Genomic DNA, 26201 nt, shown 5'->3' with positions numbered 1-26201 from the left:
TGCAGTTCTGTGGGATGGAAAGGAGGATTGAAACAGGAAGCATCCCAAACTCCACTGGTTCTATCTGGAGGCTAACTGGACACCGTCCAACATATATACCTGTGCCCCTTTTTGCTGTCCTAACTTTAGCCACTTACTTAACCAGTTAAAGGTCTGAATATGGCCACCAACTGGTTAAGATCTGGCTCCTCCCAGGCTCCACCCAATTCTATCCATAGACTGCCCCAACACTATATGGATGCTGCAGGGGTAGTTTGTGGTGATATTCAAGGGTACTCACCGATTTAGTATCACTGAATATAAGAGCTTAGGCAGACTGTACTCTCTGGTTAAATCGCTTTGATATGTGATGATATGTGATGTGGTGTGGTGATATGTTTGGGTAGGAATTCAATTAATCAAACATTTATTTATTTATTTTTGGTTGCTTCATGTACCACAGATCATACATAAAGCACTACTGCATGGTTTACAAAAAAGAAGTCAAAAGAAAAGAGAAACAAAGAATACACCCATATAAACCGAAGGGGATAGAGGAGAAAAAAAGAAAAGATAATTTTGTGCTATGCTCAAGCAATGTAACCATTTTTTTTACATTTATGCGGAAGAGTAAAAAAAGAAAAGAAAACAGCTTTTAATACCACACCTCTCTACTCAATACCTACACATGAAACTTAGGATTTCAGGTGAGGTGTGAAAATGAAATAATGGAATTAAATAAATATAGACAGTGGGTGTATAAATTTATACATATAATTGGACTGTACTGACAACTGTCCAAACTATACAGATAGCTTATTCATATAAAGCTAGGATTGCATATTCAGAGGTCCAACTTATAAGGATAAATTGGTGAGTTATCAACTGGCATATTCATCTATCTGTAGACTTAAGTAGAACATGTTGGGACATTTAAATTGATAAATGGTTGATGATACAGTATCTTTGCATTTGTGGACTGGATTAGGGGAAGGGTGAAGGTGGTGCCACAGATTATTTGTTTGGTGGCAATATGTAACCAAGTAGAGGCAATTCTGTAAGAGTATGGCTATATCTAAGGTGCCTATCAGGCTTATTTTAGAAAGAGAAGGGCGCCCATCTTTCGACACAAATCGGGAGATGGGCGTCCTTCTCCCAGGGTTGCCCAAATCAGCATAATCGAAAGCTGATTTTGGGTGTCCTCAACTGCTTTCCGTTGTGGGGATGACCAAAGTTCATGGGGGCGTGTCGGAAGCATAGCGAAGGCGGGACTGGGGCGTGCTTAACACATGGGCGTCCTCGGCCGATAATGGAAAAAAGAAGGGCGTCCCTGACGAACACTTGGCCGACTTTACTTGGTCCTTTTTTTTTACGACCGTCACAAAAATGTGCCCTAAATGACCAGATGACCACCGGATGGAATCAGGGATGACCTCCCCCTACTCCCCCAGTGGTCACTAACCCCCTCCCACCCTAAAGATTTTTTAAAATATTTTTCCAGCCTCTATGCCAGCCTCAAATATCATACACAGCTCCATGACAGCAGTACGCAGGTCCCTGGAGCAGTTTTAGTGGGTACTGCAGTGCACTTCAGGCAAGGGGACCTAGGCCCATCCTCCCCTACCAGTTAAACTTGTGGTGGTAAATGTGAGCCCTCCAAAACCCACCACAAACCCACTGTACCCACATCTAGGTGCCCCACTTCATCCCTAAGGGCTATGGTAGTGGTGTACAGTTGTGGGGAGTGGGTTTTGGGGGGTTTGGGGGGCTCAGCACACAATGTAAGGGAGCTATGCACCTGGAAGCTTTTTCTGAAGTCCACTGCAGTGCCCCTAGGGTGCCTGGTTGGTGTCCTTGCATGTCAGGGGGACCGGTGCACTATGAATGTTGGCTCCTCCCATGACCAAATGGCTTGGATTTGGTCACTTCTGAGATGGGCGTCCTTGGTTTCCATTATCGCCGAAAATCGGGGACGACCATCTCTAGGGATGACCATCTCTAAGGGCCACCTAAATGTTGAGATTTGGACGTCCCTGACCGTATTATCGAAATGAAAGATTTACACCCACTGTATATATCACTGATCTGCTCAAATTTGTCACTGGTCCATTATAATGTTTTTATGTGCTTGTATGTAATCTTCTATGTAGCTTACAACTACTACTACTACTTATCATTTCTATAGCGCTACTAGACATACGCAGCGCTGTACACTTGAGCATGAAGAGACAGTCCCAGCTCGACAGAGCTTACAATCTAATTAGGACAGACAAAGAGGACAAATAAGAGGTAAAGGAATTACTAAGGTGGGGGTGATAAAATAAGGGTACTGAACAAGTGAGTAAGGGTTAGGAGTTAAAAGCAGCATCAAAAAGGTGGGCTTTTAGCCTAGATTTGAAGATGGCCAGAGATGGAGCTTGACGCACCGGCTTAGGAAGTCTATTCCAGGCATATGGTGCAGCAAGATAAAAGGAGCGGAGTCTGGAGTTAGCGGTGGAGAAGGATGCAGATAAGAGAGATTTACCCAGTGAACGGAGTTCCTGGGGAGGAATGTAGGGAGAGATGAGAGTGGAGAGGTACTGAGGAGCTGCAGAGTGAATGCACTTATAGGTCGATAAGAGGAGTTTGAACTGTATGCGGAAATGGATAGGAAGCCAGTGAAGTGACTTGAGGAGAGGGCTAATATGAGCATAGCGACACTGGCGGAATATAAGTCGTGCAGCAGAATTTTGAACAGATTGAAAAGGAGAGAGATGGCTAAGTGAGAGACCTGTGAGATGCAAGTTACAATAGTGCAAGCGAGAGGTGATAAGAGTTTGGATAAGGGTTCTGGTAGTGTGTTTAGAAAGGAAAGGGTGGATTTTGGTGATATTATAGAGAAAGAAATGACAGATTTTAGCAGTCTGCTGAATATCTGTAGAGAAGGAAAGAGAGGAGTCGAAGATGACCCCAAGGTTACAAGCTGATGAGACAGGGAGGATGAGAGTGTTATCCACTGAATGGGGGAAGAGTGGAGGTAGGTTTAGGGGGAAAGATAAGAAGCTCAGTCTTGGTCATGTTTAGTTTCAGATGGCGCTGAGACATCCAGGCAGCAATGTCAGACAGGCAGGCTGATACTTTGGCCTGGATTCCTGCTGAGATTTCTGGTGTGGAGAGGTAGATCTGGGAGTCATCAACGTAAAGATGATACTGAAAACCATGAGATGAGATCAGAGTACCAAGGGAAGAAGTATAGATGGAGAAAAAAAGAGGTCCCAGGACAGATCCTTGAGGTACACCAACTGATAGTGGGTTAGAAGTGGAGGAGGATCCACCAGAGTATACACTAAAAGTACGATGGGAGAGATAAGAAGAAAACCAGGAAAGAACAGAGCCCTGAAATTCAAGTGAGGACAGTGTATCAAGGAGTAGGCTGTGATCAACAGTGTCAAAAGCAGCAGATAGATCGAGAAGGATGAGGATAGATAAACTCCAGTCTTCCTTCATTCAACAGTGGCTAATATAAATTCAAACAATATATACTGTCACTTAGCTTGAGTTATTAGCTGTAGAGGGTTATTAGTGCCCGACATGAATCATGTTTCTCCGACTCACAGCTTTATCAAAGATCAATCCCCCTTTTTTTAATCCCAAACCATTCTATGCTCTCTCTCTCTCTCTGGCTCTCTCGCTCTCCCCTACCTATTTCTAAGCCCAACATCTCTCCCTCCCTCTCTCTAGTCTCCCTCAACTTCCCTCCCTCCCGTCCGTCTCTCAGTTTGGCATCTCTCCATATTTCTCCCTTCCCCACCCTGTGCACAATCCTGAATCTCCCCATTCCCCTCTTGGCCCTGCAGTTCTCTCTTAATTCCCTCCCTTCTTCTTTCCTTCATCACCCACCATAGTCCGGCATATTTCCTCCACCCCGGTATGGTCCACCATCTCTCCCAGACCTGACTACGTCTCTCTCGCAGACCCCCACGCACCCACAGTACCTTTTCCAAATGCAGGCAAGTATTTAGCCCTGTAGCACCAGCGGCAGTGGTACTCAAAGTCTGCCTACAGCCTGCACCGGGTCATTCCCTCTGATCCAGCTTGCCCCTTCTGGTGCAACTTCATGTTTTCAGAAGGAGTAAGCTGGGTCAGAGGAAAAGGCCCGGTACAGGTTGGGTCAAGAAGTTTGCAGAGTGATGCACTTGGGGTGCAAAAATCCAAAGGAGATGTACCAGATAGGAGGAGAGAAACTGATAGGTACAGCTTAAGAGAGAGACATTGAGGTGATGGTATCTGAGGATCTCAAAGTGAAGAAACAATTTGACAAGACAGTGGACAAGGGCAGAAGGATGTTAGGCTGTATAGAGAGGGATATAAACAGCTGAAGAAATGAGATGTTGATGCCCCTCTACAAGTCTTTGGTGAGGCCTCACTTGATTACTGTGTTCAGTTTTGGAGGCCATATCTTGCTAAGGATGTAAAAAGACTTGAAGCGAGCGGTTCAGAAGAAAGTTACAAAAATGGTATGGGGTTTGTGTCACAAGAGATATAAGGACTTGCCAACCTGAACATGTACACCCTGGAGGAAAGGAGAGACAGGGATGATATGATACAGAGGCTCAAATATTTGAAAGGTATTAATTTACAGAAAACCTTTTCAAGAGATGGGAAGGTGGTAGAACTAGAGAACATGAATTGATGCAGAACAAGACCAAGAATATTATAATGCCTCTGTATTGCCCCATGGTGCAACCTCACCTTGAGTATTGTGTTCAATTCTGGTCGCTGTATCTAAAAAAAAAAAAAAAAAGATATAGCAGAATTAGAAAAGGTTCAAAGAAGAGCAACCAAAATGATAAAGGGGATGGAACTCCTGCCATATGAGGAAAGGCTAAAGAGGTTAGGACTCTTCAGCTTGGAAAAGAGAAGGCTGAGGGAATCAGCTGTAAAATCCTGAGTGGTGTAGTAGGGGTAAAAGTGAATTGATTTTTCACTCTTTTGAAAAGTACAAAGACCAGGGGACACCTGATGAAATTACATGGCAGTACTTTTAAAACACATAGAAGGAAATATTTATTCACTCAAAGAATACTTACTCTGGATCTCGCTGCCAGTGGATGTGGTAACCGCAGTTAGCATATTTGGGTTTTAAAAAGTTTTGGACAAGAACCTGGAGGAAAAGTCTATAGCCTGTTATTGAGATAGACACAGAAGAAATCACTTCTTGCCCCTGGATTGGCCTCTGTTGAAAGCAGGATACTGGGCTAGATGGACCATTGGTCTGACCAAGTATGGTAATTCTTATGTTGTTATGAGGTTGCCAGGGTGGGGGAAATGGGCAACTCAGGAATAATATCAGAAAGTGCTTTTTCACAGAGAGGGTGGTAGATACATGGAATGCCCTCCCTTGTGAGATGGTGGAGATTAAAACTGTAATGGAATTCAAAAATGCGTGGGATAAACACAAAGGAATCCTGTGTAGAAGGCTTGGAACCAAACAAGCTTAGCAGTGATTAGATGGCAATATCAGAAACTGGGAAGCAAAGTCTGTGCTGGGCAAATTTCTACGGTCTGTGCCCTAATCGTGACTGGACAGATTCAGCTTCAGCTGGGAAACGTCTATGGTCTGTGCCCTGAAAATGGCAAGGACAAATCAAGATCAGGTATAAGTGTGTAGTATCTCATCATACCTTATACTATATGTTCATCTTGTTAGGGCAGACTGGATGGACTGTACAAATCTTTATCTGCCATCAACTACTACAGCATATTTTCAAAGCACTTTGACTTATAAAGTTTCATAGTAACCTATGGAACTTTGTAAGTCTGAGTGTTTTGAAAATGAGCCCTAATTATTATGTTACTATGATTTAAAAAATATTAAAATTCTGAAACTGCTTCAGTAGAAGAGGCAACTAAACCTGCAAACCAATCAATATTTTTATCTGCAAAGCACTTTGTATTCTTTAAAGTGATCCTAAGTATGACTCATTTATTAAAGACATTTCCTTTGTACTGAGTGAGTTTATGAAGTTATGTGAAAATCTGCAATTCTGCCAGATATCAATTGAAATTATTAACTGTGTAGGACCCAGGGGTATGGGGATATTAATTGCATATAATCCTTCCTAGCCTAAAGTGTCCTTCCAGGATTTCCAGAGAAAAAACCTCTGGTGTTCTAATTAACTGTGGAGGACCCACTAGGTTACTATTGAATGCAGTAATTAGAAAGCTGGTTAAATGTCTTTGCAAGAGATTGAGAATGTGCAGAATTAAGAATATTTTTATTTCTTATTTCTTATACAAAGAATCAGTATTTAATGGACTTTTGTGAAACCCTCTCATGACTAGTGTGTTCTTAACAAAATAGAAAAAAATTACCAGCAGTATTCAGCCAATAGCAGTACGTGTTTTATTAAATGCCGACTGCTAAGGGTAGAATTAGGCAAGAAGGACATCCTAACTTTATCTGCTGAGTTAACTGGGCAGCAATCTCAAAATTGCCCTATGTCCGGTTAACATCCAGGTTGCTGCACTAACTCGGATTTAAAAAAATACCATTGGCCAGACATGCTCCAGCATTGAATATTTGGGTTTAACTTAGCCCATGGCTTTGAACAGCTTACATGCCACTTACCGTTGTGGGCTGAATATCGGCCATGCTATTCCTAAAATGCATCCTTGATAGATTTCCCTGAAGGATAATTCGGCAGTTGTTACTTGAACAGAAGATGTTCTTAAATCTACAACTGATGCTGCTGAAGCAGAGGTAAAGTTTGAGACTTTAGATTCTAATATTACATTTCTTGAATCTCAACTGCATTCTTTGGAGACAAAAATACCCAATAATAATCTACTTCTGTCTCTTCCATAATCATTTTTTAGTGTTGCATCATAAAATGGATTCATTGGAGAATTCTATTCGAGTAAGGAACTTACATTTCCTTAATTTTCCTATTATTCATTATTTGTCTCCAGAGATACATTTGAGGCAGTGCATGCAAATCTCTTTCATGACTGTTCATTGTGCATATCCTGAAAATTTGACTGGCTGGGGTGCCTCCAGGACTAGATTTGTGAACCACTGCTTTAAAGAAATTCCGTTTACCTAATAGTGAGGAGTTACCACTTGTTAAATATTTCTCTGTTTCAGGGCAATGAGCATGCAGGAAATTTTGAAGTGTACCCTCTACTATTGCAGATAAGAACATAAGAATTACCATACTGGGTCAGACCAATGGTCCATCTAGCCCAGTATCCTACTTCAAACAGTGGCCAATACAGGTCACAAGTACCTGGCAGAAACCCAATTAGTAGCAACACTACATGCTACCAATCCTGGGGCAAGCACTGGTTTCCCCCATGTCTATCTCAATAACAGACTATAGACTTTTCCTCCAGGAATTTGTCCAAACCTTTTAAAAACCCAGATACGCTAACCAGTTACCACATCCTCCTGCAACGAGTTCCAGAGCTTAACTATTCTTTGAGTGAAAAATATTTCCTTCTATTTGTTTTAAAAGTATTTCCATATAATCCCCTGGTCTTTGTACTGTTTGAAAGAGTGAAACATTGATTCACTTTTACCCATTCAACTCCACACAGGATTTTGTATTCCTCAGTAACATCCCTCCTCAACCATTTGTTTTCCAAGCCGAAGAGGCCTAAGCCTAGTGGTTAGTGCACTGGGTTTTGATCCTGATGAACTTGGCTCAATTCACACTGCAGCTTCTTGTGACTCTGGGCAAGTCACTTAACCCTCCTTTGCCCTAGGTACAAAATAAGTAACTGTATATAATATGTAAACCACTTTTATTGTACCCGCAAGAAGGCAGTATTTATTTATATTTTGCTCACACCTTTTTTAGTAGTAGCTCCAGGTGAGTTACATTCAGGTACACTGGATAATTTTCTCTGTCCCAGGAGGATTTACAATCTAAGTTTGTACCTGAGGCAAATGGAGAGTTAGGTGACTTGCCCAAGATCACAAGGAGCAGCAGTGGGATGTGAACCTGCCACCTGTGGATTGTAAGAACAGTGCTCTAACCACTAGGCCACTCCTCCACAGTATATAAAGTCCCATCCCTTTCCTCATATGGGAAGAGTTCTATCACATTTATCATTTTGGTTGCTCTTTTTTTGAACCTTTTCTAGTTCCACTATATCAGTTTTGAGATTCGGCAACAAGAATTGAACGCAATACTCAAGGTGAGGTCGAATCATGGAGCTATACAGAGGCATTTTAATATTTCAGGTCTTATTTTGCATCCCATTCCTAATTATTTCTAGCATCCTGCTTGCCTTTTTTTTTTTTTTTGGCCTCTGCCATACTCTGGGCAGAAGATTTCAGCATATTGTCTACATACTTCTCTTTTGAAGATTCTTTAGTACTTTATCTGCTGGGTCTGCCCATCTTGTGACTTTTCCTGAAGATATACTTTAAGAAGATGAATAGTAGAACACATTCCCTGTATAACAGGGATTGTGTCATAACTTGGCTGAGCCGACCTGACATTGTGGAAGATAAAGCATTAATAGTGACTAGAAAATTGTAGGGGGGGGGGGGGGGGTGGAAGGGAGCAGGAACCTTGAGAATGAAAGGGTAAGCGGGCCTTGATTGGTGAAAATCATGGTAAGATACCAATCATAAATTAGCCAGAGGAAGACTGGGATAAACATTTTGGGCTTATTTTTATTTTTGGTAGGAGCCTTCGAAGGAGGCCATTTAAAAAAAAAAAAAAAAAAAAACTAATTATGTTTATTACAGTGTTGTCAAACTGATAAACAGATTAAAAAGAAAGGAGGCAAATAATACAACAGTTTAAACCACCATCAAGTAGAATTTAGCACTCTGTTGGACCCTGCGCTAAAACAGAAAGCATTTATCCACAGTATCTCGTAACTCAAAATAGATGTTGTTTGTTTTTGTAACAATGTAAATATCTATCAAGAAAATAACATCATGTCCCACCCCTCCCCCAACCCATTCCCAACTCTTCCGAAAACATACCACAAACCTTGGAAATCTCCCAACCATTAAGGGGCATCTTAGCCAGGATGTGTCCAAATTAAAGGCAACCCTCTCCATTGTGCATAAGATCCCTAAATTGTACGAATAGTTTCCATATAATTCTTCAAAGCAGTCAATTTATTCATCAAACAAAGGTGGTCAAGCTTAGCTATCACACAGTCTCTCGGTAACACAATGGACCTCCAACAAGACGCTAAACACAGACAAGCTGCCACTGACACCGTGGCCACAATTTTATGGATTAAAGGGTCTATAACCTGGGGGGCATTTAGAAGCTAAATATAAGCCTCCCCAGGCACAAAGAGGGCGCCAGGAGTGGATATAAATACAGTCCCACCAAATGTGTGCAAAGGACCCCTGTTAACCACAATTTCTCCAACACAACCCATCACTCAAACCAAAATGTTTATGAATTCTCAATGGTGTGTAGTACCATTGATATGACATTTTGTACCCGTGTTCCATCACAAGGGTGGCTACGGAGATCTGCAGCAGATTCTTATAAATAGACCCCCATTGGTTCAAGTTAAATTGTGTTCCCAATATATTCTCCCAGAATTCTTCATATGAATGAGAGTAGGGGTTACTCAATAAAACAGTTTGATAAGGACGAGATATAAGACCCTTTCCCACCCTCATATGAAAAACCTTGAGCACTGGAGAATTTTCCTGCGCCCAATGTGGTATAACCTTATGGTGTAAAAAATCTTGGAGTTGACAAAAATAAATCAAGCCAGATTCTTGTAGGCCAAATTCATCCCTTAATGCTTTGAAGGGAATAATGGCATCATGGATCAAGTTGGGTAGGTAGCGCTGAAGCCAGTTAGCCAGAATCTTAGTCAATATTTTATAATCTACCCCCAGTAGGGAAATGGGATGATAAGAGCCACATTTAGTAGCATCTTTACCTGGCATCAGCAAAACCACAATACCTGCCTGATGGAAAGACATTGAGAACGTCTCCAATCACAGCAGTGCATTAAACATACGTGTCAACGGGCCAACAATAGAAGATATGAACTTTTTATAAAAAACATTTATAAACCCGTTTATTCCCGGAGATTTTCTTGCTGGTACGTGAGCAATAACTTCCCACACCTCTGCCTCATCAATTGGATAAGATAATTGTTCTGCCTCAGCTGGGCTCAAAAGTGGAAGGTGTACCTCTGCTATGAATCGTTCCACCTTCTCATCCGATGTGGCCACCAGCTCTGGAGTATACAGCTGCCTATAGTACTGCACAAAAACATTTTGAATAGCATCCTCATCCGTGACCACCTCTCCATGTTTCAGTTTCAATGCACAAAGTAAGATTCCTCTTCTGCTACTTACATAGTCTAGTAGCCAACAGCCTACCCCCTCTATCCCCCCATTCAAAGAATTCTTGTTTGGTCATTTGCAGAGTTCATATTACCTCCTCTAGCTCCATGTCATATATTGCTTTCCGGTATAGTTCTAGCTTGAGAAAACAATCGGAATCTCAGGGAAGGCCTTGTATTTCTGTTATAATTTAGAGATCTCCTGTCGTAGTGTAAATATACAATCCCTTTGTAGTTTATGTTGATGGGAAACTCTAGAAATACACTGCCCTCTCATATATGCCTTAAAACACTCCCACACAGTGATAGCATCAACCTCTCCCATAATGTTTAATTGAAAGTATTCCAAAATATCTTTTTCCACCTGAAGGAGAAGATCTTTGTTGGCAAGCAACTGATCATTCAGCCTCCAGAATTGAAGACCTCTGGATCCATGACACAATGTCAAAGACAATGTCACCCTAAAATGATCAAACCACATCCGTAGTTCAATGATAACTCTAGATATCTGGGTACAAGTAGTTCGTTCCAAGAACAACATGTCAAATCTGGTATAGGAGTGGTGCATGGCAGAGTTAAAGGTGTAATCCCGCTCACTCGGGTGATACAACTACCAGCCAACAACCACATTCAATCGATTCACAAAATGCAAAAGGGAGGCTCTATCCCACCAAGCATAAGATATAGCTGAGTTAGAATTATTCCATGTAGAGTCACATGTAAGATTAAAATCCCCGCCCCCCATCAAGAGGGTTCCCTCTGCAAATGTCAATAGTTCCCTCTCCACTGTCTCATATAAGGTTCCTTGGTCTTGATTGGGCACATAAAGGTTGACCAGTGTGTATAATCTCCCTTCTATCATTACTTTAAGAAAAATATAGCAACCACCCAGTTCCCTACAGGTGCTCATCACTTGTTTCCACCATACAGTCTGCTGGACTGCCATTCTGTGCCGCCATCTTAGATTGGGAGCAAGCTGCTTGGGAGGTTGCAGCTTGTGAAAATGTTTTAATGTTGGTCTGTTTAGTCTTCTCTGCTATCGAGCCTGAGTGGTAAGCACTGCTTTCAGTTTGAACTACTACTGATGTTGCTCATGTGCCGGAAGGGGGGAGTTTTATTTAGCAAGAACATCGGCTAGCCCAGAAGCTCCATTCCTAAGCTTCCATCTCTAACAATGATGTCACTTTCTCCCGAGGCCGTTTTTTTGGTGTCCAGTTTTGTTTTGTGCAGCCTTTTGGTGGTTTGGCAGTTGAATTTGTGGTTGGCGGTACTGAAGATCTTAAGGGTGGACCTTATGCACAAAAGCTAAGGCAAAGTTTCCAGTTGTCAGGCTGAAGGATAAGGGAGGTTGAGGTGAAGTACTACAAAGGCATCTTATTAAATGAAAAAGCCTAGAGGAATTAATGTTTTTTTGGACTCTCTTGCTTTTATTAATTGCATCCTTGTAGGTTCTGATGCATGTTTAAAAGCTGCCAGAATTTCAGGGGTGCACACTTCACACCACAGATACTCTTAATGTTGCAACTGATGCTTCATAAAATTGGATAATACCATGGTTGGGAACAGGAGGGGTATACAGGCTCAGTTTGAATAGTGGCAATCTTACCAAAAGCTTCCTGTAGAGCAGAATCCCAAGAAGACATCTGCTCAGAGAGCAACTGTCCTAAAATTGGTATCATTGACTAACCTCCCTGTTCACTAAGCTGCGCAGCAATGCTGAGACAGCCCATGCAAAGTGAATGGTCTGTGTCAGCATTATTGCACCTCCAGCTACTAGAACAGCTTAGTAAACAGGGGGGTAAATCTTGAAGACTTGCCTGATTATTTTCATCATCTGCAGTTTCATTTTAAGAGCTGAATCAAATATAATACCTAACTTCCTTAAATTATGGACAACTGAAATTTTTATATCATCCATAATGAAATGAGAAGGTGCATCATAATTCGGCAACCCAGATTGAAATAATGTTTGAGTTTGTGCTACATTTAACTTCAATTGGTTTCCTCTCATCCACTGACAGCACTGTAACAGGGCAAATAAGTCATACAAGACTGACCAATCTATATAAATAAATCCCACCTTGAACGTTCTGAAGCTCCCTCCAACTGTGGCAGTGAAGTCCTGAACTGCTGTAGTCCTCCTGGCTATTCGGACTACTTACCACCGCCATCAGCCACGCCCCATCTGCGACCTACGCCACGCCCCAACTGGACATAAAAAGCACCATGAACGTTCTGAACCACACTCTGAGGCTTCAAAAGTTCGTATGTTCGAAGCTCTGTAACCACTTTTAAGCACAGTACATCTGTGCGCCGCCATGATCTGAACGAGCGTCACAGCTGCAACACACACGGATGAGCCTCACACCAATAGGAATACAACAAGGGAGGAGCGTCTGAGGCGAAGGCGTCAGTCGCCGTTGCCACGCAACGGAATGCAATCACATGTCACGCACCTATCAAACAACTCAAACAAAAGAAGGGGCGGACCTACGGCTCACTCAATACGTGCGCCTCCATCGTTGCCATGCACCTATCAAACAACTCAAAGAAAAGAAGGGGCGGACCTAACACGCGAACGGCTCACTCAATACGTGCGCCTCCATCGTTGCCAAGCAACGGAATGCAACGACGGATGATGGACCTATCACAGCCAACTGCTACACAACAAAGGAGGAGCATTAAACGCAAAAGGGGTCACTCCTTCTCTGGGTAACACGAGCCCATCAACGCTGGAAAAACAACGAGCTGCAATGGGGTCTCATGTCACACACACACAGCGCTTTCAACTCATTTAAACTGACTGCAGTCATTCCCCTTCTCTCTCAGTGGGCCGTCCAACTGCCTGGACTTACCGCCGCACACCCCCCCCCACCTCAGGTCAACGCTCCTCCTCCCCCCCCCTGAGGGTGACACACCTCCTCCCCCCTCCCGACGTGGAGGCAGGCATCGCTTTCAAACAATTCACCTGACTGAAGTCCTCCTGATTGTAAAAGAAGCACAGAAGAGCAGAGTGCTGGCTCGCCTTCAGCGTTCCCCTGCTTTCTCAGCGCCCCGCCCTCATTTCCTGTTTACTGTTGGCCGGGACACTGACAGAGCAGGGGAACACTGAAGGCGAGCCTGCCCTCTGCTCTTCTGTGCTTCTTTTACACTCAGCAGGAATTCAGTCAGGTGAATTAGTTGAAAGCGATGCCTGCCTCCACCTCGGGGGGAGGAGGAGTGTCGACCTCGGGGGTGGGGGAGGAGCGTCGACGACTTCCACAAAACTTGATAGCAAACTTTAATAAGGACAGCCGGATTATTTTTTACAGGGGGGGGGGGGTGCTCTTATTACACCTTCTGTTATAATTATACAAAACAGCACAGTAAGATATCAGCTTTTTAAACTAGGGCATACTACATGGTGAAATTGGCACCAAGCAAACCTTTTAATTTCAATTGGTATGCCCATACTGTTGTCATACAGCTATTACTTAAGGTTCATTTAACAGCATGTGCAGCTGGTAAAAACCTGTTAATGATTTCTATCAAGCAACATTATGAACCATATCATTGTGGAGGAGAAGGTTCTTACTGTTAGCAACACCCTAACAACATTACCATTGGATTTCAGTTCTTGCCATGGCAAGCACAATATTATGTAACCCCTCCGCCAGTTTTACTTTACCATGGAAGCACCGCATAGTACACACACACACACAAACAGCTACACTCAAAGTGACACATGCATGACTAATTATTCTTTCCACAAAGGTTAACTTTCATTTTCTTTCTTTCACTGTTTTGCACATAATGGGAACACTATGATGACAGATCAAGGCTGTAACGAGCCTCCAGCCATGATCTACTTCTTGCTCTAATACACTAGAAAGGAATATTTAATCCAATGGCTGAAAGGAGCAGTTGCCCAGGGACCACTGTTATATCTAAAGGCCTCTTTAACTAGGGGGGGGGGGGGGGCTGCCACACACTCTCATTCTTTCTCACACACACACTCTCACACAGACAGCTTCACTCTGTCACTCACACTTTCACTCTGTCTCTCTGTCTCACACACTCACTCTCACACACACTCTCTCTCAAATATACACACTAAGGAAAAAACCTTGCTAGCGCCCGTTTCATTGCTCTCAGAAACGGGCCTTCTTTACTAGTCTGAAATAAAAACTGAATGTCATCTGCATATATTCTAAGTTGCAGATCCAGGCAATGCAACAACTTGCATAATGGTAATAAAAAGATGTTAAACAGAGTCAGAGACAAATAAGAGCCCTGTGGAACCCTTGTACTGCAGACCATCTCAGTTGATCTATCAGTACCTTGAACCACACAAAATTGTCTCTCTTTCAGAAATGATTTAAACCAGTTCAGAACTATCCCATGTAAACCAATTGCAAAATAGTGATTTAAAAGAATGTCATGGTTGACTGTGTAAAATGCCACCGACATATCCAGGGTAACAAGAAAGTATTGTTTCCCCTTATCAAAACCTGATCTTATTCTATCAGCTAAAGAAAGCTATAGTGTTCTGTATCATGTTTTGCCCTAAAAGCAAACTGATTAGGGTCAAGAATATCTTTTCTCTATGAAATCAATCAACTAATCATACACAATACGTTCATTCAATTTAGTAAAAAAAAAAAGGCAAGGAAGAAATTGGTCTATTGTTTTCCACTAAACCTAAGTCTAATGAGCTGTTTTTCAAAAGAGGTGTAACTGCTGCAATTTTTAATGCTTGAGGAATAATCCCTTCCTTCAATAACTTATTGCTCAAACTTAAGTAAATATACAAAAAAGGACTTTTGAAACTTTTGACCATGGAGGGGTGCACTAAGTCCAAACTACAGTCAGAATTATACTAAGAGCCTGTTTTACTTGTTCTTATGAAACCTCAATAAATTTTGACCATCTGTCCTCATCTGCTAACATTATTACCTCTTCAACCAGTGGGCATTTGATTACAAACTCAACCAAAATTCTTTGGACTTTAGAAATAAACCCTTCCACAAAGTTCTGACTAGAAAACTTAGACCTCTGAACCTCAGCAGAATCCTGACTTGCCACTAGCTTCTTCACAACCGTAAATAACTCTTTAGATTGTGACAGTGCCTCCTCTATAATCTTACTGTAGAAGTCTTTCTGGGTTTTCAACCTAATCTTTTTATAAGTTTCTAATTTCAAATTATATTGTTCCAATGTTGGATATTTTATATTGGCTACCTATAAAGAGCAGAATTTTTTATTTGGTATGTCACCGTCCTATATAATTGAACTCACTGATTTACCTCCATGCAATGCTTCCGTGTCATCCAGAGACATCTCCAGTGCTCTATAAAAATGTCTATGTCAGGATTTTCAATTTTCCACTTTCTATTACTGCGATGGCACCCAAAAAGATGTCAAGAAAGCAACAGGGCAATCAATCTGCAAACTACAAGATGGCGACAGAAACAAGCAGGTCAGATGTAAAGTAAAATAAACCTTTATGAGTAACATGCAAACCAAAAGAGCCCAAAACTGGCTGTGTTTCACCCACGCAAGGGTTGCATCAGGGACTATTTATTATTTATTTATTAGGATTTATTTACCACCTTTTTGAAGGAATTCACTCAAGGCGGTGTACAGCAAGACAAGAAAATCAAAGTATTACAGAAACATATTAGAACAAAATAATAATAAGAATAATATAACCATAAAACATTTAGGGGGTCTTCCACAAAGGTGCGCTAGCATTTTTAGTGAGTGCTAAAAATTAGTGCGTGCTAACCAGGCGGAACGTAGTAAGTCATTCCTGGTCAGTGAGGTCCAGGAAGTGGGTGCAGGACCCGAAGACTCTCTGATAGGGATATCTCCTCCTGGGCCTCCCCTGCAAACTCCCATCCACCTCCAGCAAGGCATGAGCCATCAAAATATTCAGCGCATCCATGATTGGTGTGCAAGTGTCCCACCATCACAGGTGCAACCCACTGACCCCAGAAACACCAATGTATACACCTCCACCTACTGCACCTCATGAGACCTGCCACCATCCCCCACACCAGCATACAGTTATGAGACACAGACCAGCTGCCCAAAACACTCACTCTCTTAATACAAACAATCCAGATACATACAGCTGCAGCACAAAGCACTCACTCTTCCAGAAACAGCACAGAGCCCTCACACAAACAGCAGCAGCAGCACATAACATGGTGACAAACTAGGACTGGGCAAACTGAGAAACAGAGGACAAGAAAGTAGGGATGTAGAATGGGTAAAAGTGGGGGGTTGGGGACAGTGAGGGTTTGTTGAGGGAAGGGGGTAAGATACAGAGGAAGGGATTTGTGTGGCTGGGGGCTAGCAGGTGTGGGCAAGGACTTGAGGAGGTGAGACACAGAGAAGGCAAGTCAAGAAATGTAAAGGCAAAAAAGTTCAGACTGAGGCGAACAGACAGGTAACAAAGTACTCAGCAACACTCTACTCTTTCTCACAAATGACCACTTCCATCTCTTCACTCTCCAACTCAGCAAAATCATAAATGGGGCTATAGACAGGTTTGCCCTTACCCTAGATTGTTTAAAGAAGGTCTGATTATGGATGTTTTTCTTCTTGCCTCTAGGAAGCCAATTTCCTATCCATTATGGGCTGGAGATGTTCATCACGTAAGACTGCCCATGTCACACCAACAAAATGCGACCTCTGGGAACATTTTCTTGTAAATAATTAGCGGTCTTGGCCATTTTTTCCTTTGTTTGATTATACACTTTAGACGTTCTTCTGCTAGAAAATATCTATCTGCCTTTTATGCCATTGTTTGGACATTTTTCTGTTTCGAAAATGAGTCCATATATATAGCAGTCCATTTCGGTGAAATGCTTGTCAGTATAATATGTTTAAGTCTGACCTTTAAAATCAATAGACTACTAATGAGTACAGCCATTCAGAATATTTCATTAGTTTCTAATGAAGAAAAAGGAAGTTTTGTTAATTGACCTGTTACATGGACTGTAAAGTGATTTGTTTAGGCATTAATTAATTAGGCATGCCAAGAGATTTCTTACACCTTGGTGTTAAATACAGAAAGCAATTGGCCAGAAATATAAACAGTTCTATGTTTGTTATACAAGGAAATTTATTTCTCTGATTTCCTTGTGGTCTAATGTGAGATTTAATTTGATTTAGAAGGATGTAGGCATTTCATGCTTCAAGTCCTCCTATCTCTGTGATAAACCAAGTCAAATCTGGATAATTTGCCACATTAATGTTACATCTAAAGCATTGTTTGAGTGAATATACTCAAATTTTTGTAGCCATACAAAAAGATACATGCGCTTCCAAGATTAGTTCTCATCGGAAGACCAGATTTAAAAGGCCCATATTCAATGATGCACTGCGTGGCTAAAATAAAAGAGCAAGTCTAGACATATAGTTTGAGTCATTTATTTATTTATTTATTATGACATTTCTGCCCCGCATTTTCCCCAAGAAAGCTCAGCTTCAGTGCAGCTTATATAACAAATTAAGAAGAAGCATTACAAGACAATTAATATTAATACAAAAAATCTAAAGAAGTGGGCTTTAAGTAAACCTCTAAATGGCATATAATCAACTCAGTATCTGATATACTTGGGTAATGAGTTTCAGAGTTTGGTACTTTGGTAAGAAAAATTAGCATTATGGATAATTTTGTAGGTTAAGTTTTTACGACTTGGGAAATGTAATATGGGATATTCTTTAGATGATGAGGTGGCATTTTGTGGTGATAACTTAATGAGATCTATCATATAAGATGGTAAGATACCAAAAAGAATCTGATGAATAAGAACACAAAGCTTAAATGAATTTTTTTCATTGATACCTAACCAATGTAGATTCTAAAGAGGAGGAGATGCTTTATCATAACACGATGATCTATATATAAGGCAGCCATGTTTTGTGCAGTCTGTAGTTTTCTTAGGAGACTCCACTTAATACCTGCAAAAACTGAATTGAGTTAGTCAAATTTGGTTAAGACTAATGACTGAACTAAAGTGCAAAAGACTGATCTTGAAAAGAATGGTCTCGATTTTTTAAGCTTCCACAATGAATTCAAGACTACTGGAAATTTGGCAATCAAAAGAAAGAAACTGATCAATTAAGATCCCCAAGATTTTCATTGTTGAATCCAAAGAACAAGTAACATCAATCTTAAAATCTGAGATAGTAACTACCCTTTATCACCCAATAACTATCAAAATTTTGTTTTATCAGTATTGTTTCAATTTAAAATTAAGAGCCTAGGAGTCCATTAAGTCCATACCTACTTTGATTTTGTTTGCAATCTCATATAATTTTTTGATGAATGGAATATAAATTGTAATCATCAGTATATATGAATGCTGAAAACTCATTTGATTCTAGCAAATGTGGCCTAAATAGATCATCTTAATGTTAAACAAAATAGATGATAGAAGAGAACCCTGTGGCACTCCACTATAGGAAACCTATGATGACGAGATAGTATCCAGTTGCTTAATTTGGTAAGACCTGGATTTCAAAAAATCCAGAGAACCATTTCAAGACAATTCCACAGATTCTATAGTAGTCAAGTATGTTTAAAAGGATGCCATAATCTACTGTATCAAATGCATTAGACATGTCGAATTGGAGAATTAAAATTTTGTTGCCAAAGCTTATTTCTCATCTAAGATTAGCTACTAATGTAGTAAGAACCAGTGCTTCTTTTGTGCCGGTACATGTACCGGCACCTTTTTTCTCAGGGCCAGCTCACCTGCCCACCCTCAGCTCTTTGACTTTCCATTCGTACTGCTCTGCGTTTAAATCTTTTATTTTACCTCAAGTCACAGCGGCAAATCGGCAGTGAAAGCTGCAGGCAGGCTCACCTCCAGCCTTCCCTTCACTCTCAGCGTCCTGCCTTCCTCTGATGTAATTTGCTTTCTGCAAAGGCAGGAAGCTGAGGGAAGGGAAGTGAGGAGGTGAGCCTGCCTGCTGCTTTCATTGCTGCTGCCACTGCAACTTGAAGTACAATAAAAGATTTCAATGCAGGGCGGCAGGAATGGAAAGTCAGGGAGCTGAGGGCAGGCAGGTGTGGCAGGTGGGGCAGGGGTTGGAAAGAACTTGGAGCAGGTGGAGGCTGGGGCGAATCACTGGAAATGGATGGGAGTGGAGGATAAGGGCAAAGGAAAATCACTGGACATGGATGGTGAGGGGAGGGCAGAGGAGAGAGGAGAGTTGCTGGACATGAATGGATGGAGGAGAGGGCAGAAGAAATGCTGGACATGGATGGAGGAGAGGGAAGACAAGAAGGAGATGCACATGGAGGGGAGGGGAGAGACGAGAAATGCTGGACATGGATGGAGGGCAGGGAAGAGAGGAGAAATGTTGGAGGGAAGGAAAGACAGAGAAAGGAGATGCATACAGATGGAGGGGAAGGGAGAGAGGAGAAATGCTGGACATGGATGGAAGAGAGGGAAGACAGAGGAACTAGATGCACATGGATGGGGTGGAGGGGGAGAGGAGAAATGCTAAACACAGATGGAGGAGAGGGAAGGCAGAGGAAGGAGAAGCACATGGATGGAGGGGAGGGGAAAGAGTTGAAATGCTGGACATGGATGGAGAGGAGGAAAGAAAGAGGAACATGGATGGAGGGGAGGGGGAGAGGAGAAATGCTGGACTTGGATGGAGGGAAGACAGAGGAGGAGATGCACATGGATTTAGGAGAGACGAGAAATTCTGGACATGGATGAAGGAGAGGGGAGAGAGTTGAAATGCTGGACATGGATGGAGGGAAGGGAAGAGAAAGGAAGTGAGATGAACATGGATGGAGGGGAGGAGAGAGGAGAAATGCTGGACATGGATAGATAAGAGGGAAGAGAGAGGAAGGAGATGCATACTGACAGAGATGAGGGAAAGGGAAAAGAGGAGAAAAACTGCAAATGGACGGAGAAAATAGGCAAAAGCTGGATCCACTCTATACTTCCTCCAGTCAAGTCTGCGGAGGACCCAGCTTTTACCTATGGATGTAGGGCAAGAAATGAAGAGGAAAGTAAAGAAATAAATGGAAAGGAAGCCCTGGAAATGGAGTTAAGGGAACAGTTAGAGAGCAGCAGAATCAGAGACTGGGACCAACATGATCAGAAAAACAAAGTCACCAAACAACAAAGGTAGAAAAATTATTTTATTTTCATTTTAGTGTTTAGAATATGTCCTATTTGAGAATTTACATTTGCTATCTTATTTTGCACTGGGTATACTGGAGCTGTAACAGCTTTATAACAAAAAAAATCATGTTATTTTTTCTTCTATACTGATATAGTTTTTTCAATGATACCTGTTCATATGCTCCATGGCTGGTATAAGGGGTGTGGCTACTATGGGTGTGGCTACCATAGGGGTGGAGCCATAGATGGTGACCCTGTCCATAATGAATACCGGTACCTTTTTTCCTACAAAAAATGCACTGGTATGAATGGTTTCAGTACTATACGAGGGCCTGAAACCCGATTGATTTTTATGTAGAATTGAATGATATTGAAGATATTCCATTAACTGATGAGTGATTAACCCCTCTGAAACATTGACTAATAGAGGTATTGAGGCCACTGGTCTGTAGCGGGAAACAATACTAATTTGACTATTTTTTGGGATCAGACTTAAGATGTAGGGAATATACCCTGAGATAACATTAAAGTTAGACTTGAATGTAGGTGATCAATTAAAACCTTAGAAGCTGGTTTCAAGAAATAATTAGGACAGGAGTTAAGCAAGCATTATGATTTGGTATATTTGCGAAGAAATGATTGACTTGGTCTGTAGTGCTAGGTTGAAATGTCGACCAAATTCTATTCATAGATGAGCAAAAGGGTGATTGATTTTGTAAATTAAGGAATTGCTCTAATGAGATGGATGAGTTTTTCAACTCTTGTTTTATTTAAGTTATTTTCTTTTCAAAATAATAGGCTAATGGGTCCTCTGAAGGGACAGATTAATTTATGGAGGTTACCTGTTGAGTATTAAGCAATGAATTAACTAAAGTATATAGTTTTCTAAGATTAATTGTTGTTTCACCTATGAATTTCAAGATTCTCAGCTGAAAATTTACCTACATCTAGCCAGTACAAATTTATCTGACTAGTTTTTAGCTAATTTTAGCCAAATAGCACTAAAAGTTGAGGGGTCAATATGATTTAAGCTGGCAAGAGAAGCTCCTGCTTGCTTAAATCATGCTCCACACACCAGGTACCAATATTCAATGACACTTAACTGGGCTGTGCCACTGAATATTGACACTAACTGCACAACACAAATCTGGGCAGTGGAGGGGCAGTTTCAAACAGTTGGAGAGCACCTGGCATTATGTGGGCACAGGAAACACCACCAAAGAAAAATGGGAAAATATAATTCTAAAATTAGATGAGATAAGTGAGTGAACTACATAGCATATGAATTCCCATCTAAAACACAGTAACAAAATGTTACAAAAAACTGCTTTATAAAATTTTTAAATAAATATTCCCCCTATATATGTGTATAGGGACGTGCTCATATATTTCCATTAGACATTCACAGACTCAAAATTCTTCAAACATTGTCCAGATTTATAATCATAGCACAGCTTCAATAATTTAAAAAAGTGCCTCCAAGTGCCTTGTATTAACGTTTTATGTGCAAACCAATTTATGAGGGTGACCAATGCATATTTTTGGACAGGGACACAGAACTGCAAATACTACTCTTTCTGAAGTACAATCGTTTTTACATTCAAGTGTATATGATTTCAGAGTCCTTGGATATCTAACTTCATGAACTTGTAAAGCATGTGGACAGACTTTACAATGACCACAACTAGAATGGGCACCTCCGGACTCCAAGTGGGTGGGTACTTCTACAAATTGAGATTTAGAAAGACGTTCCCCCAAGGTTTTAGATCTAGAATGCAAAACGTAGCATTTTGCTGAAAACTTGATGGTGTTGTAAGATGTTCCAATGTTGTTTAATGATGTTCTTAATGTGAAATGTTGCTTCAAAGTAGGGTAGAACACAAACCAAGTGAGCATCCTGTTCCTTCTGAGAGGGTGTCTTGATTGGCATACAAAGCAAGTTTGTATGCTTTCACAATCTAAAAACTGAGACTTCATCTCCTCTGCCCGCAACTTGAAATCCTGGGTGTCCATACATATACATCGCAGTCTTAAAAATTGTCCAATGTGTAATTGATTAAGTAAATGCTTAGAGTGATGGCTAGAGTAGTGCAGAAGTGTATTCCTGTCTGTACTCTTCTTGAAAAGAGTGGTGTTAAATTTCCCATCCTGCAAGGTAATATAAATGTCCAAAAAAGATAGTGAGCTTGAGCTTATTACAGCAGTAAATTGTAAGTGTGGATTCATCCATTTAACCAGACCATGAATGATTTAAAAGAATTCTCTGTGCTATCCCATATGAGAAACACATCATGTATATATCTCTTCCAACAAAAGATCGTACGGAATTGTGCTGCATGGTATAGGAACTCTTCCTCTAAATCAAAGACATTTAGCCAGGGGCGTAGCTACGGGTGGGCCTGGGTGGGCCCAGGCCCGTCCAATTTCAGCTCAGGCCCGCCCAAGCGCACACACTGCAGCGCAGCCTTTTTTCAACGTTTTCTACTGTCATCGCGTTCGCGATCGCGTACGACCGCAGACGGCAACCGCTCAGCTGATCTCCACTTCTCTGTCCAGCCCACTGAAATGCAGGTCACGTAGCGCAGCTTGGTCCATCCTACTTGCGGTATGACGTGCAGCGTGCACAGCCTCGACCTCACTCGCTCCGCTCTGCTGCTCCGCTCATGGCCATCTGCAGCACAGTGAGAGTGAGGGAGGGAAAAGGACGAAGTAATGCTGACCTGCGGGGCGGACTGGGAGTGAGTGGCTGTACTTGCAGGGTGGGAGAGGGGCCGGCTGGGAAACAGTGGCTGCACCTGTGTGGGGTGGGGGACTGTAGACCAAAGAGAAGGGAAGGGAAAGGAAAGGAAAGAGGTTCTAGACCTATAAAAGGGAGGGTTTGGCTGGAAAGAAGGCAGAGAGGTTCTGGACCTGCAAGGGGGGAAGTGGCTGGCTGAGGCAAGGGAGAGAGGTGCTGGATTTATTGGGGGGGGGGCTTGACTCTGGAGTGAAGGAAGAGAGGTACTGGACTTAAGGGGGAGAGGCTGGGGGCTGGAGGAAAGGAAGGAAGTTGCTGGACCTGCAAGGAGGGGCAGGCTAGAAGGAAGGGAGGTGCTGGACCTATGGGGGGGGGGGCTAGAGGGTAGGCTTGCAGGGGAGGCTCAGGGAAGGAACAGAGGTGCTGTAGCAGGGGGAGAGATTAGGAGGGAAGGGAGAGAGATGACTGGTCAAGGGGATGAAGGAAGAGGGAGACAAATTTTTAACTCACAGTAGGAGAAAGAGCCAAAAGCTGGAAGGAAGGAGAGAAGCTGGATAGGTGGGATCGCAGAGGAAAGAGAGACATTGGTGTGGGTGAGGGAGAAAGGGGAGATACAGAAACAGATCTGAGATGCTGTATGGGGATGGCATATGAACACAGAGGGGCAATGCCTGACAGAGAGGGGGGGGGGGATTTGGAAATAGAGAGGCTATGCTGGACACTGGGAGGGAGGGGTATATGGACACAGGGGAGAGATACTAGATATAGGGGAGAATAGGAACTCAGAAGGGAGGTACTGGATATGGGAGAGCATAGGGACACAAGGGGTGATGTTGGACACAGGGGTAGGGGATAAAAGGGTGATGGATGCAGAATTTTGAACACAGTGAAGATACTGAACAAGGAACTTTGGGGGACACAGAGATGGGAGATGGATCGTGGCAATGGAGAGAGAAGGCATGACAAATAGACAGGAGACCTGGTGAGTTAATTAAGACTGAGGAAAGCAGAAACCAGAGACTAGGACCAAGCTGATTTGAAAAATAAAATAGCCAGACAACAAAAGGTAGAAAAATAATTTTATTTTCTATTTTGTGATTAGAATATGTCAGATTTGGAATGTACATCTTGCCAGAGCTGGTGTTAGACATGGCTGGAGCCCAGGCCATAAATTTGGGAGGGAACCCCAAAGCCTATCACGAGACTGCACTGCCTTCAGCTTCCATCATGCTTGTGGCTCTCTCTGGCCAGGGGACCAAGAGCAATTGCTCCAGTTGCATTCTTCTAACACCATCCCTGGCACGTACAATCTTTACATTTTGCATAGGAGGAAATGCATTTCTTTCTGTTTCTCTGGTATTGTATTACATGCAAGGTCTGGCTTCTTGGGGTTTTGATTAAATTTATGTTTATAATTTGTAGTCGATTATTCTATATTTTGGCATTTTTGGTCCATGTGTGTGATTGAGGTATTCTGATGGTATGAATTTTCTATGTAGCCTTCTGTAGTAATTTTGGTTTGTTCAGTTTTCCCAATAGACATATTGCTATTTTAGGACCCCACTGTAATATGTAGGGCAATGCCTTTTTCATAGGTAGGATCCTTGTTTTGGAAGTTAGTGCTGGCATCGTAGATTTGCTCTAGGTTATGAGTGACATTTTGTTTTAAAGATTGTTTTATTTACTATATGGCGGCTGTTGAGATTATGGTGAGTTTTATTGGGAAATGTCCTAATTCTGCTCTGCACCCATTGGGTCGGGTGGGGGGGGGGTGTCAGGGGGTTCTGTGGATGCAGAATATATTTGCCTTTAATACTACCTATACTTTCTGGGATTGTTTCTATAGCGTGAACCTAGAGACATGTGTTGAAAAGTGTTTAGTCTTGCTATACAGGCTAAGTATGTGTGTTAGGGGACCGAGGCTGAAGAGTGCAATCTCTTGTACTTCCCCCTAGCCCTCAATGTGGCCTGCAGTCACTGAAGCCTGCACTGCTACCCTCATTAAAGTTATTGAGAGTGGGGTAGAGGTGGAGCATGGGGTGGGGCATCGGGAGGCAAGTTTTTCAATTTCAAAAAGTTGGCAACCCTGGTGCCCACCCATCTGACCTGTTGGCCCACCCAAAAATTGCCTTCTGGCTACGCCACTGATTTAGGCACACTAATATGGGAGCTATGGTCATTCCCACCATGGTACCAGTGATTTGTAAGTAGTATTTACTTCCAAACTGAAAATAACTTTTTTGAAGTGCAATCTTAGCAACTGAAATCACCCCATCGGGAACAGGGGGACTTCCTTGACAGTTGTGTCTTTGATGTATGAGCGACCTTTAGAAAAGTTTGATTTTAGAACATGGTCAATCATGTCGGAAAGTGGCTCTAAAAGTGAGCCAACGCCTGACACGATGGGGCGTCCCGGAGGAGAATGCAAATCTTTATGTATTTTGGGTGTGAAATAGATCACTGGAATGACTGGGTGACGTTGATATAGAAATTTATATTCAGCTTCATTGATTATGTTGTTTTCCAAAGCAGAGAGCAGTATATGTTGTATATAGTCTAACAAAGCCGGAGTTGTATCTTTATCTAGTTCTTGATAATACTTTGTATCAGATAACAGGCGATGGGCCTCTTTAAAATAAGGGTCTGTATCTTGTACAACTATAGTGCTGCCTTTGTCGGCTCTGCAGATGACTATAGTTGAATCCAAATCTAAAGATCTCATCACTTTCCATTCTTCCATTGTCAAATTATCTGTTTTTTTAATGGAATCTCCTCTAATCTTTGTACATCCTGAAGTACCATGTTTTCAAACACCTGAATGTGAGGATGTCGAGCCCAGAGGGATCGATGTAGTTTTATTTCTTGTTTTCAATCTAGGAACTTTAAAATTAGTGAAACTGTCTTTAAAGTAAAGAGAAATTTTGCACATTCACACAAATTTGAAAATGCTGAGTCTAGTGTCAAATGAGGAGTAAGAAGTTTGAGGGACAAAAGACAAACCCCATTGTAACAAGGTTAACTCC

This window comes from Microcaecilia unicolor, chromosome 3 (genome assembly GCF_901765095.1).
Source record: "Microcaecilia unicolor chromosome 3, aMicUni1.1, whole genome shotgun sequence".
NCBI lineage: Eukaryota > Metazoa > Chordata > Amphibia > Gymnophiona > Siphonopidae > Microcaecilia > Microcaecilia unicolor.
This window is presented reverse-complemented; position numbering follows the sequence as displayed.